Here is a 13,511-nt window from a genome sequence, read left to right as displayed (position 1 = left end):
AATTCACTTCCTTTCTTGAGGATAAGAGGCATATGAAGTGGCATGCTTTCCCACACCTGGTCCCTTGTTTGTTGCCTTTGATCTTATGCTTTAAGGAAAGATATTAAACTCTGCTTCTTGTTGTCCTAGAGATGCAGAGTTATTTGGATGCTTGAGATAGAAAATATTTGGGGGACTTCCCTGGTGGTGCAGTGATTAAGAATCCACCTGCCAATACAGGAGACATAGATTCGATTCCAAGTCCAGGAAGATTCCACGTGCCGCAGAGCAACTAAGCCTGTGCACCACGACTACTGAACCCATGCTCTAGAGCCCATGAGCTGCCGCTACTGAGCCCACACGCCACAGCTACTGAAGCCTGTGCGCCTAGAACCTGTGCTCTGCAACAAGAGAAACCGCTGCGATGAGAAGCCTGTGTACCACAGCTAGAGGATAGCCCCCACTCTCTGCAACTAGAGAAAGCCTGCATGCAGCAACGAAAGCCCAGCACAGTCAAAAAATAAATAAATTATAAAAAAAGAAAATATTTGGGTAAACTACAAATCCTTCTTGGTACGGTTAAGCAGTAAGCAAAAGGTAACACCAGCAGCACTTCTGGAGGACTGTTTATGTGCCAGGCATTGCATTAAGAAAGTCATATCCTTGCTCTCACTTAATCCTCATAGTCCAACTATAATACCTATTTGACATAGGAGGAAAACTGAGGCCTCTACCAAGAGTTAAGTTCTCTTCCTCTGGCTCCAGAGTGTTATTGATAAGCCTCTCCTACAAAGAAACTGCAACTGCCACCAATGATGAATCAGAAGCTGTTCTGTTACGGTCCGCTTTGGCAGATGGATAAAGACGCAGTTATAATACAGTGTGACCAGTGCTATGACAGGTGTGACAATAGGGAGGAAATACACTTAGCCCAGCTCTTAGGTGACAGACTTACCAGAGGAGACAAAATCTAAGTTCCTGTTATTATTTCATTTATAAGTAAATGAGCTTTTGTGCCACTTGGTGAGGCTGGACCCTCCCCCATCCTCCTTTGGCACCACCAGTTCATCATTCCTTGTGCCCAGTGTCTGGCACACAGTAGCTGCTCATTACACACAGGTTAATAAACATATGTGCTTCTGCAGATGGAACTTCCAGGCCCTGTCATGCTGCTGCAGGACTGCAATGCCTGAGACTCCACTCATTTGCTTTCTTGAAACAGCTGTGGGGGCTTCCCAGGTGGCTCAGTGATAAAGAATCCACCTGCCCATGCAGAAGACATGGGTTCCACCCCCAGTATGGAAAGATTCCACATTCTGCAGAGCAACTAAGCCTGTGCACCACAACTTCTGAGCCTGTGCTCCATGACACGAGAAGCCACCACAAGAAGTCCACACACCACAACCACAGAGTAGACCCCACTCGCCACAACTAGAGAACAGGCTGAGCAGCAGCGAAGACCCAGCCAAAAATAAATAAAGAAATAAGCAGCTGTGGCCCAGGTACGAGGGAAAGGAGATGAGGAGAGGTCTAGAACAGCTTTCTTTGTTCTCTCGGTCTGAAAACATCAGGAGACAAGAGAAGGTGGGGAGCAGGGTGGGGAGAGGGGCAAGGCTGTGAAGACATCTCCCCGTGCCCAGGTGAGGAGTCTGTAGAGGTGCCTGGGATCCTGGAACAGACACGGAATGAACTGCTAAACCACTTTCTGAAACTCAAAGTTCTCCGCTTCATCTCAGGGTTGAGTTATTGCATCAAGACTTCCAAACTCATGGCTATCTCATATCTGAGGCAGTTCACCTCGGCCTACAGGGACAAGCAGCAGCAGCCTGGTGGAAAGATCTCTACTCTCCCCGGTGGGTAATCCCTGCTCCTCTTTCCCAGGGGTTTTCAGTGAGATTCGGCCCTCACCTACCTTCCCTGGTTCACATTCAGCCCCTCTCTTACAAAAGGAGAGTTGTAAAAACTCTTGGGAGCCCTGCTGGCCTTGCTTTAGAAGGCAGAAGCTGTCCCAGCCTGGCTCTGGTTGCATTTTATTTATTTATTTACCCTGGGCCACGCTGGGTCCTCTTTGGTATATGGGCTTTCTCTTGTTGTGGTGAGAAGAGGCAATTCATTGAAGAAGAGAAGAAGAGAAGTGCGCAGACTTCTCATTGCTGTGGCTTCTTTCGTTGTGGAGCCTGGGCTCCAGGTGCACAGCCTTCAGTAGTTGCAGCTCACAGGCTCTAGAGCACGGGCTCAGTAGTTGTGATGCATGGGCTTAGTTGCCCCAGACCAGATCTTCCCAGACTAGGGATCGATCCTGTGTCCTCTGCACTGGCAGGAAGATTTCTTAACCACTGGACCACCAGGAAATCCCTCTGGCTTCATTTTTTTTTTCATACACATTTCTTTAAAGTCTTTGTGTGCGTCAAACACTTTCCTGGAGGCTGTGGGGGAATTTAAAAACCAAAACCAGGCACAGGTCCCACCTGCAGGGACCCTCTGCCTATTCCTAGGAAGCTGCCCAGCTCAGCCCAGCCCAGCCGCAGTCATGCCCCCTCATCTAGAGGTGGAAGAAACAGCCTCCCCCAACCCTGGGAATTAGAGCCTGTCCTGGGATCTCTGCTTGCAGGTGCCACCGTTTCCTTGCCCACCACCCAGGCTCTGGACTGTGCCACTCGCAGCATCCCCAACATCTGCTTCACCCCTGCTTGGCTGGCTCTTCAGGCTCAACTTAGCTAAGGTCTTCTTGTTCTTCACAGCCTCAACTTAGCTAAGTCATAAGCTGCTACTCTGGGTTCCTCCCCAACTGTGAAAGCAAGGTCTTCTTGTTCTGCACAGGCCCCAGTCCTGGTCCTCCACTGCTGCAGCCCTACTGTGTTATAGCACCTTGACCTGGCCCTGCCGAGGCCACTCCAAAGCTCATGGAGATATGAGGGTTCAGGTTCCCAGGGATGACTGTGGGCACCCTGACCTGGAGGAGGTAACATACAGCCTCACACAGACACTCTCAGCTCTCCCAAACCCATAACCATTCAGTTGGTTCACTAACCATTCGACAAGCATTTATTGAGCATCTACCATGTACCAACACTGAACTAGGCATGGGGGATTCCTAGAGGAAAAACCTCTCAAATAGTCTACATCAAGTGGAAAAGTGGATATGAACAGCATCTGTACCACAAGTATACAATAGGAAGACTACGTAAGTATCCACAGTATCTTACATTCATTGTCAGGGAGGTAGGTAGGAGAGGGACAGCAATGTTCAACTGTGATGATCTCTATGTAACTGTGATTCCAGAAAAAGTCCCCAGGTCACTAAATTCTCCTTTTTCTTGCCCTGTCTGCTGAGGGCTGTTCAGTACACATAGGTCAGAGTTTGCTCTAGTTTTATAGGCCAAAGCATTCCTCATGGGCTGTGCCCAGGACACCCAAAGGCATCTTGCCATACTACACACGGGAGTCATCAATCACTGTGGTCCCTTCTGCATCCTTGAACTCCCCACTGCTGGATTACAGCAGGGGTCACAAGCTCAACACCCACGGGGCCTGACAGATAAAACTAACATTTATGGAATGTGGGCCAGGCGCTGCTTTAGCCACATGACAAAGATGATTCAACTCATCTGATTTCCATAACAATTCAATGGCAGAGGGTCTATTCTGATTATTCTTTTATATCTGAGGGACAGAGGGGTAGAGGGACTTTCCTAGGTCAGACAGCTAGTGAATGGAGGAGGGCAAACAGCCTTTGACCCAAGCTGGTCCACCTGAGAGAGTAACACAGGTAGTGTGGGAATCCCTACAGGACTCGCTGGAAGTTGTGTCTCAACCGACCTCTCTTCACTGACCACATCTACCTCACAGGCTTCCAGCTTGCAGCCTATGATCTCAGGTTGCCCTTCTTACACAAAAAACTCATTTGGTTTCCACCAACCTTGGGCTAAATGTTAATAGTACTGTTACATGGGTAGGCTAACTGAGTGAGTGAGTGTGTGTGTGTGTGTGTGTGTGTGTGTTTGTGTATGAAAGAGTTGTTGTTGTTGTTTAACTGCTCAGTTGTGTCTGACTCTTCGACTCCATGGGCTGTAGCCTGCCAGGCTCCTCTGTCCATGGGATTTCCCAGCAAGAATACTGGAATGGGTTGCCATTTGGAGCAATCTCTTTGGTCTTAGGCCAGCTGGACCTGACTTTGGTTACCCTCATGGCCCCAGATTGGAATTTGGGATTATCTACACATTTAAGAATATACAAAGAAATAAAGCATGTTTGGAGTTGAGAGGGAAGGAGGCAGAAAACTGACTAGCCACTCAGATTTTCTCACGCAATAATCTGCTTTCATGGTTAAACATGAAAAACAACCCCTGGGCAGGTCCTTGGCCCAGTGCATCATCTTGTTACCCCTGCTCTGTCCTTGGACATTCAAGTCAGAATAAGGAAGGAGGTGAAGAGGGAGAGCAAGTCTCCCAGTAGCATCTCTTCTCCTCAGGCCACAGCTTTAGGAACCCTCACCTTGGGCCAAGCTGTTGCCTGGAATGCCATGGATTAGAGCAGCTGGCTGGGAGAGTGAGCTGTTTGTTGCCATGGTAACAGTGGCAGATTCAAACTCTCCAGATCTGGGCCCGATGCCTGGGCCACCTTGATTGGCTTCTTTCTTTGAGCCAGCTGTGCTTTCTTGAACAGCCTGGAATCCCTTCATTCTCATCCTCACTGCATTTAATCATCCCATTCTCCCGGCAGGTGCCATTTCAAATCCTACCCTCCTCGAAGCCTTGCCTAGATTCCCTCATTGGAATGAACAGCTTCCTTCGTGCTGCTCCCATAACCATGTGCTTGCGTTTCCCTTGGGACGTTTAACTAGTCATGCTTCACTGTTCCCCTGTGCTCATCCATTTCCCAGGCAAAAAATAAATTCCTTGATTCACACTCTGTGTCTTTAGTTTGGAATCCCTTACCCAGGAGGTTGGCAGCAAGTTTCACGTCTTGTTAGGCAGATTAGCTGGGAGAGCCTTAGAAAAAAGAAGCTCCTTGTGTGCACAGTAGGTTCTCAACGGATGTGAACTGTATTGAACTGTGGGCCATAGAGAGGGGAAAGGGCAGTTCCCTGGCCTCGTTGGACTCAATTGTGTCGACTACCCAGGCTCAGGGAAGGAAGTAAAAAGCCAGCCAAAGGAGTTCCTCTTTCTGAGGAAAAAAAACAGGGAGAACTTTTTGCAGTAATACCAGTGAGGCACTGAGACGCTGAATGTAACACACACTTTCGCTACTCCGTTGACTTGGCGTCTGAGAATTACCAAATGCAATGTTAGCAATTCCTGACAGCAAAATGTGTCAGGAACACAGCCAACTGGGGCTTTCCAAAAGCATGGCGATAGCCTCACTCTCGTGCGATTTATAATATTCAATATGGCATCCTGTGAGGCAAAGGCCCATATCCATTTGAGGCCAGCGATCTTTGGAAGTCAGGTCTCACTGCTGTCATTTCTGCTTTTTGGCACTGACAGCCTCACTGGAGATCCAAAAGTAGCCAGTCACCAAAAAAGGCCTGCAGAGTGTGCCTGCAGTCTGGAATGCCCCCGGCTATCTGGCATCTGAGCCCAGGTTGAATGAATTCTCCAAACCCCAAATACTGAAATTCCAATCGGTAGATTTTTTTTTTTTTATTTTCCTGAGTATCTTCTGTGTGGCCACAATGCTGGGTGCGAACCCAGAAACCAGCGAATGAGCCCTAGATATTTAGGGGCAGAAGAACTGCCATGTCTGCCACGATTGGCTGTGAGACCTTGGGCAACTCATTGAATTTCAGTGAACTTCAGTTTCCTCATCTAGAAATATGGTCATTCTCTAATTCAACAAATATTTTCCAAGAACAAAACAGGTACAAATATTTTCCAAGAACATGTCCCATCAAATATTTTTCCAAGAACAGAACAGGTGAGAATACATTCTGTCTAGAAAGGAAACAAGTTTCACATCTTGTTAGGTGATTAAATAAACAGTGACTCTAAAGTGGGTTGTGGGCTGTGGTGACAGTACAGGGACAGTGACAGGGTACAGGACAGGGGCTCTAATGAGGTCGTGGGAGGTTTCCTAAGGGGCTGCTGTTTCAGCTGAGACTAAACACGTAGGGACCCGGAGACTGGGGAGTACTGGTTGAGGTGGGATTGGGGGAGAGTTGGGGGGATTTGAGATAAAGACACTTTCATGAGGCCCCAAAGCAGGAAGGCCCACATATCTCAGGGAGTCTGAGAAATGGAAGGTTTTATAAACTGGAAGAGTGACTGGTTGCCATCGTGGGTTCCTCTCCTGTAGCTTTTTGGGAGTTAATACAGTAAGGAGAGTATCACGCTGGGAAATGGAAAAACCAGAGCCTGGTCTGCCCTTGGTCACTGACCAGCTTTGCAATTTTAAACCAATTTTGAACACCCATTTCTGTTCTTTAGTTTATTCATCTGTGAAATAGGGCAAGAAATCCCATCCCTTCTCACATTACAGTGGATTTAATGAAGAAATGTTTGCAGAAGAGAAGTTGTTAAAAAATTAAAATAAGTTATAAGTGCAGGGTCTATGCTAGGACTTTCCCCAGTCATAAATAAATTCAAACCCACTCAGGCATCAGTTTTAAGACTGGAGAAGTGATTGCACCACGGTTTTTCCCCCCTCCCCTCTGCCTCCCTTCCCAAGGGATCAGGAAATAAATCACAGTTTCTTTCTGATTGGTTTGGTGATATTTCATTTCAGTTCATAATCGGATATTGTCTAAGGGAGAAAGTACGCTATTAATAAAAGTTATTTTTTTAATTGTAATATTTGTGATTACCAAGCCTGGCTGGTTAGGGCAGACTGCCCATGAGCCCAGGGTGGCCCTTAATCCTGCTGTGGCCAAGGCATACTTTGAATTACCGGAGGGATCAGGTGAGAGAATGAAACATTGACATTGCTACGTCTCTCCTGCTCACCAACATTCAGGGCTTTCCTGTTACACCAAACCTCTGCTGAGCCTTCCAAGCCCCCTGAAATCTCACCCACCTTTCTCAAGAGGTTTCTTCACTGCCTTCCCAGTCCCAAACTCTGCACGTGCTGGCCTCAGTACCCCAGCTCTTGCTTTCCCATCCCATCCAGCTCAGCCTAGCTTCCCTTCTCTCACTCGAATGTCCAATCCTCAATGTGATTACACCCAGTACAGGGGCCCTACACAACCTCCATCTCCTCCAGGCTGCCTCTTCCTTAAAACCTAAGCCAACAACCATCACTCTCCCTTCTAACTGTGCATGCATTTTGGCACTTTCTGATATTTATCTTAGACTTTAATTGCTTGTATTATTTTTGAAAATTAAACATTATCAGTTTATCAAGACTCTCATGTATATATAACTTGACTTGCACAACAACACTGGATGGTGAGTGGGGTCAGTGGAGTTATTATCTTCCCGTCTGAGAGATGGGGAACCTAAGGCTTGGGATTCAGGGACCTGCACTGTCGCCTGGCACGACTTACCATGTTCTAAGTTTCATTAAGAAATTCTCCTAACTTTGCTCATTGTTATGTGGCAGCAGGGATGGGACGGGAGTTTGGGAGAGAATAGATGCATGTGTATGTATGTCTGAGTCGCTGTGCTATTCACCCGAAACTATCACAACTGTTAATTGGCTATACCCCAATACAAAATTAAAAGTTAAAAAAAAAAAAAGAAATCCTAGGCTGTGAACCAGATCATACACTTCTCTTTTCCCCCTCAGCACCATGCTGATCACACAGCAGATACTTAACTAACATTTCTTGGAATGAAACCCATATGCAACTACCAGAAAAATAATTGGAATGGCATATTTCACTGATGCAAATCATCACTATTAGTACTATTAGCCTCCTCATAGATAAAGAACAGGATGTTTGCCGAATTATTTTTATTTTAGTGACCCAGTAAACAACTTTAGGGAGGCTCTCGAATGTTCTATACAAACCTCCCCACCCCCACCCCCGCCCCCGGCAGGCAGTCAGAGGGCAGCCACCCCTGCAGTTTCTGCTCCTGCTCACACCAAGCAGCCTGGCCCCACCGACTCTTGCCTCTTGCAAAGGATGGAATGTGTTTATCAGAACCTGCCCGGCAGGGTGGACATGCTTGACCAGCCCTTGGAAATCTGGGGTCATTTGGGCACACGGAGGATCCATGCTACCTAGCACCGCAGCACTGGCACCTCGAGGGGAAAGAGGAGCCTCACTGGTTGGGGTGGGGTCGGGGTGGGGTCCACCCATGCATCCATTCGGGGTTGGAGGCAGGAAGACCTCCCAGCATGGCAGCCAGTTCTCCAAGAACTTCAGGCCACTGTGACTACCTGGCAGAACTGAGGGGTGACGGCTGCTGCCCTGTCCCTACATCAGCCTGGAGTAACACCAGTCGTGACTCTTAAGAACAGCCTAGGTGCACATTCATTTGCCCTGCTGCTCTGACACAAGGACCCAGGCAAGTGCCCACTTCCAGGCGGTGGTTGACTTTGGAAAGTGCCTGCGTACAGTCAGGCCTTCAGAACTGTGCCAGCAGCCTGCCTCCCCCCAGCCCCGTGCCCAGTGCCCTTCTGCAGAGGTGGACCATGCCATCACTTTCTTGTGTCTCTTCCCAGATTTCCCCCATTTGGGAGAAAAAGAAATCGAGGCCCCAAGCGACTGAATGAGCTTCCTGAGGACACACATTAAGTCACAGGTAAGAGTTTAAACTGGCTTCTCATACCACCATGAACTTCCCCTATGTTCCCAAGCTATCTTTTAGCCAAGAATTCAGCTTGTATGAAAATCTACAAGAGTATAAACAAATAAAACCATATATTATTCAAAGCCAGGCCTAGGGGTCTAGAGCCTCATAGACTGTCCACAGAGGAGCAGAGCAGAGCACTCACTTCAAGGGCACTCCCAGGCCCTTCTCTGGCTGCTCCAAGCCAACTCCCATCTCTGGGACCCTCTCCTGCCTTCCAGCCAGCAGGAGAAGGACTACACGTCCTGACCGTTTTGCCCTATCAAAATGTTCCCACCCGATGTCTTATTTCTTCAAGATACTGATACTTTGAGGGTTGGGCTGATAAAATATACATACATACATAGGACTGCTAAGGAAAGATAAAGCTTAAGGCTGGTGTAGAACCTGCTGGGAGAGAAGGTCAGAGTTCCCTGGCCTCTCCCACCATCTCCCCCACCTCCCATTGGCCCCATATGCTTTCCAGAGTGTCTTCCATAATACTTTGAGGTCTCCAGGCAAGGATGGAGCAGAAGTGGTGGATAGGGAGGATGGGGTAGGGCTGAGGGAAGAGTGTGTGTGTGTTTGTGTGTACTCTTTAGTATCTGTGAGGAACTCCCCTACCCTCACAATCCCCAGCTTAAGCAATTTCTTCCATCCGTACTCCCAAATCACTCATGGGCAAAGCCTGCAGCCTCCATGGGTCATTTCAAGGGTGGAGAAGAAAAGATATTAATATGGGCTGGGGGGGCAAAGGCAGGCACACTGAGGGTATCAGGGATAAAGCAAAGCCAGTGGCAGTTCCAGAATTCCTCTAGAACAGGACTTAGGGGTAGCAATCTATTTGCACAGAAACACCTAAAACAGCATTTGATAAGACTGAGAAAATGTCACCTATATCAAAGAAAGAGGGTATTGAGGCAAAAAAGGGGGTGTTACTTGCCTGGCTGGGTGCTCCATCAATGTCTTAGCACATTCGTATATATCTTGTACGTTCACCAACAGTTATTTATCAAAACCGTTAAAATACATCTATATCCACACTCGATGTTGGGGGTACAGATGTAAATGCGTACAGACAGGAAGTGAAGATTCATCCACCAGTAACATCGACTCCTCCGCCCTACCCACCCTCTGCGGCCCAAAGTCTGATGAACCTGAACTGTTTCCACACCGCATTCCACAGGGCTGAGTTATGACTGGAATGAGAATACTTCTGCTCACTCCCTCTATGACTTGGCCTTTACATTTTAAGCCTTAATATTACAGTAAGGTAGCGTTCAGCTTTTAATTGCCCTGAACTTTTGTTAACATTAAATGAAGGGAGAAAATGGAAAGGAAATAAAATTGTATCTGTATTGCTTCTGAGTCGCATAATTGTATATTTTTGCCACCCCATTAGTTTTCGACTATTCCAGCTTATAAACCTCTCCCCCGCCACCACTGAGGAAAATAAATAAGTCCGTCATTCAGCTATTGCTGCAAAGTTTGCCAAACTCTGAGTTCTCTAATATTAAAGGGAGTGATGCAACTTTAAATTCAGAGTCTATTTTTTAATTACCACCTGTGGGAGACCCTGAATCACACAAGTGCTTGGCTGTCTTCTTGCTTTTTCTAAAAACATACCTTCCCTCTAAGCAGATATGACGTTAAACTTCAGTTACTGGAGTCAGGCACAGACTGTGTCCCCTTTATTTGGGGACCAGAGAACGCACTGCCCCTCCCCAACCGCTTCTAAATCCAAGATGACCTCAGAGCCTCAGCTCACACTTTCCAAAAATAAAACTGTACTTCGGCACTTTACCACACCCACCAAAATTGGCTCCAAAATTTTTTACCCAATAGTTTGGAAGAGTGAAAATAAGAACAGTATAACCCAGGTATGTCACTGTAACCATGGCTACAGGTTTTATTAGCACTAATACCAGGATGTGGTCAGATTGGATATATACAGACGGCAAACACAAGCCTGAGTGGTGTCAGTGTGTGCCCATAAATTCTCCAAATTGGAAACGTGGCCCTTAATGACTATGATTCATAAAGGACCTGGGGTGAGGATGGAGGGGGGGTGAGGATGGAGGGAGGGTGAGGGGGTTTTGGGAGGAGATTTAGGGTGGAGGGCTGCATCAGGAAGGGAAGTCAGGGTTCCAATTTTTGCTGTAATTCAGCTTTTGAATACAATCCTCTAACATGCCCCTACCTTGCATTTAGACTGCAGTTTTTGCAGTGTTCTTTGACGTACCTTGTCTATTGTTCACAAGTCTTGACAGATATCTGAGATGGCTAATAGCTGCAGTTCTCAAATGGAAAAGGGGCTCAGAAAGCTTAACTGATTTGCCCAACGTCAGAAGCTTGGAGGATAAGTGAACCCAGAACTAGAACTGGTTCCTCTTAATATTCTTTCCACTGCACCCCTCTGTCAACCTTTTATGTTCTGCTTGGGACATTTGGATATGTATTCATTCCTCTTGCAAACATCCCTCATCCTTATCATTTGTTTAATTAGCCAGAAACCAAGATCAATCCATCAAATTGGAGGTTGACAGCTGGAAAGTAAGGCTTGCCTTTTGTCATCTCTTTTGCAAGCCCCCTGCCTGGCTTCCGGCTACACAGATGATAGCACGAAGAACAGGCAGTGTAGTCCCTGTTCTGGAGGGAGTGTGTGGTCTAATATGCCTCCAGGGACCAGGTAGGTGTCAGGACTGGGTGAAGCCGGCAGGGTGGGGACTGGGGTCCAGTTTAGGGGAACATCAGTCCTTCTAATGCTCCAGCAGATATGGGAGGTTAGTGTAGCCCAATTTTAGGACTCACTAAAGAATGAGAATTGTATATGAAATCAGAGGGGGAAAAAATAAAATGAAATAGAAGTGTCTAAGGGTTGGTTATAGCTCCTGGGCTGTCAGTGAGCACTCTAAGGAGTTTTATGCCTTTAGGTCCCCAGCAGCCACTGTCACGTGTGACATGTTACACTTCTCTTATATTTCTGGTCCTATTAAAATGTGAGCCCCTTAGGGTCACAGGAGATGTCTTAGTTCATCAAGGGTGTGTCCACAGAGTGTGGCACACATGCCAGGCTTTCAAATGCTTGACAGGTGAATGACCGGTGAATACCCCTTCATCCTAGAACAGAGGGTCCAGAGACTGAAGTCATCCGGAGAATGGCAGTTCTAGAGCATAACATTTACAGCAGGGTCTTCTGCACTTCAGTAGCTCCATTATTGTTGTTCAGTTGCTCAGTCACGTCCAGCTCTTTGTGACCCCATGAACTACAAGTTTTGTCCGTTCACAGGAAAAGAGATCAAACTGTACACCAGACTCCCTTGTCCTTCACCGTCTCCTGGAGTTTGCTCAAACTCATGTCCACTGAGTCTGTGATGCTATCCAACCATCTCATCCTCTGTTGCCCCCGTCCCTCTCACCCTCAGTTTTTCCCAGCATCAGGGTCTTTTCCAGTGAGCTCTTCCCATCAGGGGGCCAAAGTACTGGAACCCCAGCTTCAGCATCAGTGCTTCCAATGACTATTCAGGGTTGATTACCTTTAGGGTCAACTGGTTTGATCTCCTTAAAGTCCAAGGGACTCTCAAGAGTCTACTCCAGCACCACAGTTCAAAAGCATCAATTCTTCGGCGATCAGCCTTCTTTATGGTCCAGCTGTCACATCCATACATGACTACATGTCGTCTGGCTGACATGGAGTGGTTGGAGGGCATGTCCCTGTTAGTCAGGGCCTGACAAAACGTGCTCCACTGGAGAAGGGTATTGCAAACCACTTCCGTGTTATTGCCTCAAGAACCCTATGAACACAGTGAAAAGTAGCTCCATGGCCTTGGGCAAATTACTTAGTCTCTGATAGCCTCAGTTTCCTTATCTGTATAATGGGGATTTAAAAGACTCACCTCCTGCATTCTTGAATGAGGTCATGTCTGTTGAGCCTTGATTACACACACAGAGTTGGGCACTTAGTAAGAGCACAACCAATGGTGGCTTTTGGATTCAACAGATCATTCCCTGTTCCTGTGAAAGGTGATAAGACATTATGCCAACCCTCTGTTTTTGAGGCTTTGGCCTCTGAGGTCTCTGTTAAAAGAGGATAGTCAAAGGAAAACAAGTGAGCATTCTAGCTGAAATGAAGAGGAGAAAGTTGATAGCGATGGACAAGACAAGGTAGCCCTAAGAAACTAGATCCTGGATATCAGGAGGGCTGAAAGAGGGGCGGCAGCTGAGAATGAATGGAAATAAAATTAATGAGAGAGCAGGGGAAAGGCAAATGAGTCTGCCTTGATTCCTAGGATCAGCTGATTAACTTCTTAAACCAGTTCACAGTAAAAGTGAACAAACTCTGCAAAAACTCTATGAATTCTGTAATGAATGGCTGTTTTTACCTTTCACACAATGAGTAGTATAATAAATAGAGCGCTATATGGTTTTCAAGGCAATTTTAAGGCACCCACTGTGTGAAGTGTACTTAGGCAACATGCTTTACACACATTATCTTTATACATATCGTTCATTCACTCACTCATTCATTCATTCATTCATTCATCCATTCAACAAATACTTCCAGCCCACTGTCTGCCAGGCACTCTGGGGGGTATAAGGAATAAAACAATGTAGTACAGTGGAAAAAAACACCTCGCCTTCTGAGAAATGTGCTAATAGCTAATATCTGTGTTTACAGAAGAGAACACTAAACTCAAAGCGCTTAAGTGGATGTTGCCCAGACTCCAAGCCGGTGTTAGTGAAGGAGGCAAAAGTCCTGACTGCGTTGTTTTTTGGTTGAGAAGAAAACCCAAGTTTCCTTGATGAGCTAGGGACATAAAT

General features: G+C 46.8%; 1 protein-coding gene across 2 annotated transcripts in view; it reads left to right on the top strand.

The window, feature by feature from the left end:
• Window positions 1-13,511, top strand: part of KIAA0040 — a 39,517-nt gene that overhangs the window by 9,303 nt on the left and 16,703 nt on the right. For both annotated transcript variants that reach the window (XM_005217234.5, XM_059875807.1), the window contains exon 2: window positions 8,584-8,663. The gene's annotated coding sequence lies outside the window, so the exon portion shown is untranslated. The remainder of the gene's footprint in view (window positions 1-8,583; window positions 8,664-13,511) is intronic.

Source organism: Bos taurus, chromosome 16 (assembly GCF_002263795.3).
Source record: "Bos taurus isolate L1 Dominette 01449 registration number 42190680 breed Hereford chromosome 16, ARS-UCD2.0, whole genome shotgun sequence".
Lineage (NCBI taxonomy): Eukaryota > Metazoa > Chordata > Mammalia > Artiodactyla > Bovidae > Bos > Bos taurus.
This window is presented reverse-complemented; position numbering and strand designations above follow the sequence as displayed.